Here is a 6,777-nt window from a genome sequence, read left to right on the forward strand (position 1 = left end):
ATGCCACGCAGGGACTTTAAACCACCCAGATTTAACCCCAAAAGATGAGCTGCCTGATAGTGATAAATAAAGATATTTGGTATAATTGTGAAGGTCTGAATTAGGCCTTTAATTAAAAGGTGCAACTGCAGCAAATTACACCACCATGGCATGGGCAACCAGGCAAACCATTGGGTCACATTTGGACCACTGAGTAAGCATTTTACATACAAAATGCTGCCTGGTAGTGATACCTGCCTGGTAGTGATACAAAAGTATCATCATCTTAAATTAGCCTTTTTAAACATGTTGCAAATATGTTTTCAGGAACACTACATTAAATATACAATTATTAAATTAAATGTACAATAGTGGCAATGTCATCATTTATTTACTTACTACTTTAAATACATTTAATTTGGTGGCATACATATTCTAATGGTATACATTCAAGGAAGTGTTTCCATGCCTCTGTTGCCTAGTGCTTGCTCTTGGTGGGAACTGTTGGGTTTCTGTAAATAACATCCCAGAGCGCGGTCTAGACCTGCTCTTTTATGAAAAACGCAATGAGATAACTGTTGTTGTGATTTGGCGCTATATAAATAAAATTGAATTTAATTAATTTGTGTTTTTAGCTGTGAAAGTGAGAAGCCATCCGCAAAGCGTTCCAGAGGGGTTGCTGCTTCTCTTTCATCACATAGAATGAATGAGCAGACTGCTTTTGACCTTCGTACACAAGCGTGTCCTGTAACGATGAGTGGTGGGGTGCCAAAGAAGAGCCAGCATTCCCATCTCACAGGGATACATGACCACCTATTATGATTAACGCATTCCATTATTTATCAAAATTTTTATAGTTGACTAACTTATGGTTTTCTTACCTGAATAATGTGAATAAATGGAGAGAAACTGGCGGGAACCATCACCTTATCGTGGTGGAGAGGTTTTTGTGTCCCCATGAACCTGAGGGCTGTGCTGGCTGGAGCTTTGTGCTTCTGGTACCGTCTTCCTTGACAAAGTGGTCTCAGGTGAGGGGCCAGACAAAGAAGTGTTTAAAAAAAACCTTTGAGAAAGCAAGGAAGAGATCAAGAAAGCGAGGAAGAGATCGAGGATGCCCGGGGCTCCCGACTGGAGCCAGGCCAAGACGGGAAGCCCCTGGGGTCTTGTTCACGAGTGAGGGGACAATGGAGCAGGCAGGGGTGCGGTATTACATTCAATTTATTGCACCGCTGTGACAAAAAGAGAGCTGAGCCAGAAGGCAAAGCTCTCGATCTACCGGTCAGTTTTCATTCCTACCCTCACCTATGGTCATGAAAGGACCCATTTGATGTGATTCGAGCATCTGGTAAGGATGCCTCCTGGGCGCCTCCCTAGGGAGGTGTTCCAGTCACGTCCAGCTGGGAAGAGGCCTCACGGAAGACCCAGGACTAGGTGTAGAGATCCTATCTCCAACCTGGCCTGGGAACGCCTCGGGATCCCCCAGTCGGAGCTGGTTGATGTGGCTCGGGAAAGGAAAGTTTGGGGTCCCCTTCTGGAGCTGCTGCCCCCATAACCATGTACTGGATAAGCGGTTGGATGGATGGACTTTTTAAATTTTTTTAACCCTCTGAGCCCGAGACAGTCGCCCACGAGTAAAAAAGTACCTCTGATTCATAGTTTAATAACTTTTGAACCATACAAGCGATTTACTTACTTTTGGTTTCGTTTAAATCCTGACGTTTTCGGCTTTACGGCGGTCTTTTCCCTGTCTCTCTAGCCTCTACAGGGGATTTTCTATCCAGCCTGGAACTTCAGCCTCTTTGGGCTTTAAATCCATACTGTTATATCCAAGATTGATCCACTTTATGTCCATAATTCATCGCGTTTTGGCTCATCTCTGCCGCTGGCTCGCTCCTCCCTCTCTCTCTCTGTCTGTCCTGTCTATTTTTCAGGAAGTACATGCCCATATATGGGAGATAAAGGCACCCCTCTTGTATGGAAGGCCAGAGGGGACAAAAATGCCTATAGACTCTATGGAAGGCCAAATAATGCCCTATTTAGACACATATTTGCTTGTATAACATTGCTGTGGGTGTAATATCAATAAATATGACGTTATTATGTTATTATTGGCATAAGTAAATGTCATGAGAGCAAAACGTCTTGACTTTTTTGGAAAAAATGCATGTATTTTGTCAACTGTATAAGTTATAATGATTATTTCTTCACAGTGTGACTCCCAAGACACATGAGAAGTGTTTTAGAATGGAAAATGGCTTAGGTTTTACTTATATGTCTGTGATATCAATACATATCTGGAAGATTCATTTATTTATTTATTTATCTTTAAGGCCCTACAACCATTTTTAACATGCAAGTGAGCTCACTGCAAGCCAAATATTCCAATAACCCAGTTTGTCCTAAAAAAAATGATGTTCATATCTTGACTGTAGACAACAGGGTTGTTGTTTTACAAGCTTTTTTATAAAATAAATCCAGACGGAAATTAAACTGTAAAAATGGCCTCAGGGCCCAGAGTGTTAAATGTTTTACATATTTTTTCATAATTGTTTTTATTAATGCTTTCTCCCAGACATGACTTTAGCAAGAGGTTTAGGTTGCTGTCTGGTTTGCCTAAAAAATTACATGGCACTATCCAACCACCTGTAGTAGGCCCACAGTGTCCAAAACGCTCAGGAGCGCAACGTCTTCTTGAATTTAGGAAACAGATGGGTCAATATCTGAAAAAAAAAAAAAGGCTTGTCCAGTCTTGGGCTGAGGTTAGCACAGCCCAAGCCCAAAACCACTTTTCTAGATCAGTGTCATCCTCAGACGTGTATTTTAATAGCTGGGTAAATTTTCCCTTCATTTCATCATACCCTCGGAGAGCTATACCCCGCCCAATAAAAAAGCCAAAATACTCCTTTAACACCTGGGATAAAATAAAGCCAAGGGTAGTCATCATACCCCCTGGCTGGGAAGTTTTTTTTGTCAATTCCTGAGACACAAGGGTTTTAGGATTTGGCTGGTGTGGTTTTAAAGTCGCCACAGAAGACATCACTGCTGCCTTCCCCCAGCTCTTGCTATTGCAATACAGATAATCTGCAAAGTAATTTAGAGTAGAAATATTTTAATAGGTTGCATGAGTGCGCCTGAAATGTATTAGGTTAATAAATAAATAAATAAATAAATAACGGTGTGCCTTTCAACAACAATTTAAAACCTCTGAACCCCAAGCTATTATTGACCATTTTCGGTCTGCCTGGATTTATTATGTAATAAAGCTTGTAACATAAACCCTATAATACACAGTAAGCTATAAACACACGGCACAACCTGGACTATTAGAATATTTGTGCTGCAGTGATGTCATTTAAATGTAAAAAAGAAAAAGAAAGTGACAAAAGAACAACAAAAACAGAAGTTGAATCTCAGATATGTAATGAATAGATTTTGGACAAAAAGACTATCAATATTGACCAGAAAAACGTTAACTAACGCTAACGTTACTCACATGTATTCCTCCGGTTCCTTCTCCACCACTGAGGTCCTGTCAACGTTATACTGGAGCTGTCTCTCATTGTTTTTCTAACTTCTGTGAAACACATCAAATGTATTATATTAGTATTAAAGCACTGGTCTATTGTTACACCTAATGAAAATCCTAAACATAAAACTTCACATTTTAAATGAATTTCAACTACATGTGACCTGTGGTGGAAATAAAAGCCTCTCTGAAGCCGGTCTGATGAGAGAGCTCCCGCTAGCTAGCTGTTGGGACAGTTTGTGGAGCTTTGTAAAACTGGCAATATTCAAAATTGGCACAGTCGATTTCTCACCTAAAAACTTCTCTGACCCGGCCCACACATACCCAATCTGCACCAATTGGACAGCTATTAACAAGTTAGTCTGGATCAACGACATAAGACGTACATTTCCAGGATTATTGCGTCACACCCGGCAAAAGTGGATGTCCCTTGCTAGCAAATGCTTAAACTGGCAAGTTTTGAAAAAGAATTTTGATCATGCAACCTGCTTTGTTTTTTTCATGGAATGATTGTAAAGATTTACAAAGAATATGTTTATGGTATTTACTAGGGATGAGCGAGTACAGCATTATCTGTATCTGTTTACCACATGAATTATCTGTATCCGTATCCGTACTCGGACTGGGCGGGGCCTAACCCGGAAGTGGTCAGATTTAACCAGGAAATGGGTATGGTTCTCTTGAAATGTGCGGGGCTTTAACCGGTAGGTTATTTAAGCATGCAATTGATATGAGTTGATCAAAAATTGTTCTATTTATTGCTTATTGCTTTATTTTTTTTATTTATTTTATTTCCACACAAGGTATGTGTGTGTGAGTGAGTAAGAGAGATACACAGAGAGAGAGGGGGCGGGGGGCAGCTGACAGTAAAAAAAAAAATCTCCGATGGCAGAGACGCAACGGGAGTTGCATTTAAACCAAGCAGCACGTCTGAAACCCACGTTCACCAGAAATCTACTGGTTACTATGTAAGGACTACAAACCCCACGTTCACCAGAACTCTACTGGTTACTATGTAAGGACTACAAACCCCACGTTCACCAGAAATCTACTGGTTACTATGTAAGGACTACAAACCCCACGTTCACCAGAAATCTACTGGTTACTATGTAAGGACTACAAACCCCACGTTCACCAGAACTCTACTGGTTACTAGGTAAGGACTACAAACCCATCGTTCACAAGAAATCTACTAGTTACTATGTAAGGACTACAAACCCCACGTTCACCAGAAATCTACTGGTTACTATGTAAGGACTACAAACCCCACGTTCACCAGAAATCTACTGGTTACTATGTAAGGACTACAAACCCCACGTTCACCAGAACTCTACTGGTTACTATGTAAGGACTACAAACCCATCGTTCACAAGAAATCTACTAGTTACTATGTAAGGACTACAAACCCCACGTTCACCAGAAATCTACTGGTTACTATGTAAGGACTACAAACCCCACGTTCACCAGAAATCTACTGGTTACTATGTAAGGACTACAAACCCCACGTTCACCAGAAATCTACTGGTCACTATGTAAGGACTACAAACCCCACGTTCACCAGAAATCTACTGGTTACTATGTAAGGACTACAAACCCCACGTTCACCAGAAATCTACTGGTTACTATGTAAGGACTACAAACCCCACGTTCACCAGAAATCTACTGGTTACTATGTAAGGACTACAAACCCCACGTTCACCAGAAATCTACTGGTTACTATAGGCTCGTTCGAGATGAGCCAGGTCTGCGCAGAATCGATCACCGGCGATCGGCGCCCGTTGCATGCCGGTTAGATTTGTGTCCGACTTGATCCCGACTTGCTCTGACGTCATGCACACGTGGGCAACGGAAATCTCACGAGAGCAAGGCGGCCGCAGTTCTGAGACGCAGGCGGCGCAGTTGCTTTTCACCGACTGCAAGAGCCAGGCGGACCCAGGCGGACCCAGAGCATGCTGGGAAACGCCGGCTTCTCAGCTGATTTAACACCTGATTGGTTTACAACATGATGACGTTTTATATAAACTTTTTATTGTTTTTGAATCGGAGCGATTTTAATTGCTATTTGTCTGATTTAAAGACTTATTCTGTCCAGAACACATGTTGTGTGACTGATAGTTAAGTTTAGAAGTCAAAGAGACTAAATCCGTTCAGATCACGGATCATCTCCAGTCTGTTGTTCATTAAAATCAGCAACAGGTCGCATGTAGAGCACTTTGCCAGCTACTCTGTCATAACTAAAACAACTGGAGACTGTGTACCAGCTGGTATGTGGGTCTGATTATATTTTATTAAATCGGAATCGCACCACAGTGTTTTCATCACTTCCTGTCCAGCCTGAAGGAGCTGGAATCAGCTGGAAACTGTCCGACTTTACCGCAGCTTTCTGTCACCGCCCCCCGCTGCTGCCGCCTGCTCTCGTCCACTTTACAGGCGAGGCGCAGTTCATCTCGAACGAGCCTTATGTAAGGACTACAAACCGAAGTTAAAAACAAACCTGAAGCTGAAGAGAGAGAGAGAGAGAGAGAGAGAGAGAGAGAGAGAGAGAGAGAGCGCATTTCTCCATGTTCTGTGTGTGTGTGATTGATCCGAGCGTGTTTGTAGGCAGGGGGGGGGGGCGCTGTGATTATCACAGAACGCTGCGCGGCACGTTGAGGAGTTGTATTCAATCAGAGCACGGATATTGACTCATATTACTCGGATAATACTTGTACTCTTGTATAATAATAATAATACTTGTAATACTTGTACTTAAATTGACCCGTTTTCCTATATTCGTTCCTAGACTTGTTTTCCTTCTTTTTAACTACCCAATTGTAATTACCCAAAATAACATGACAAAATAACCCCACTACGCACTTTGGCAAGTACATTTCTCTACTTTCTTTATTTTTTAAGCGTCTTATTCAATTTTATAGCATTTGAAAAAAATTGAAGTGGTTTCAAAATAGTTGTAAGTGCTGTTTAAATATGTGATGCTATGATGCATAATTACGCACAAGTAAATAGTAAATTTAATTTTAATATGTATTCTATGCACTTAATAAATAGAAAATGTGTTTAATGTAAAGTACTGTAGATGTTATATTCTAAGATTTGGTCTATTGTGTTTTTTATTTACTCTGAACTTAAGTGTGGTTGTGGTTTCCGCTACGACGGAATTTGTTGATGGACCTAACAAGTCTAGTGTTAGCGCATGTTACACTGCTCAAAACGTTAAGTTAGAGTTACACTGGCTAAGGCGAACTATAAGACACTTTGAGGACTTACAGAAC

The sequence above is a fragment of the Etheostoma spectabile genome, chromosome 2, assembly GCF_008692095.1.
Source record: "Etheostoma spectabile isolate EspeVRDwgs_2016 chromosome 2, UIUC_Espe_1.0, whole genome shotgun sequence".
Taxonomy (NCBI): Eukaryota; Metazoa; Chordata; class Actinopteri; order Perciformes; family Percidae; genus Etheostoma; species Etheostoma spectabile.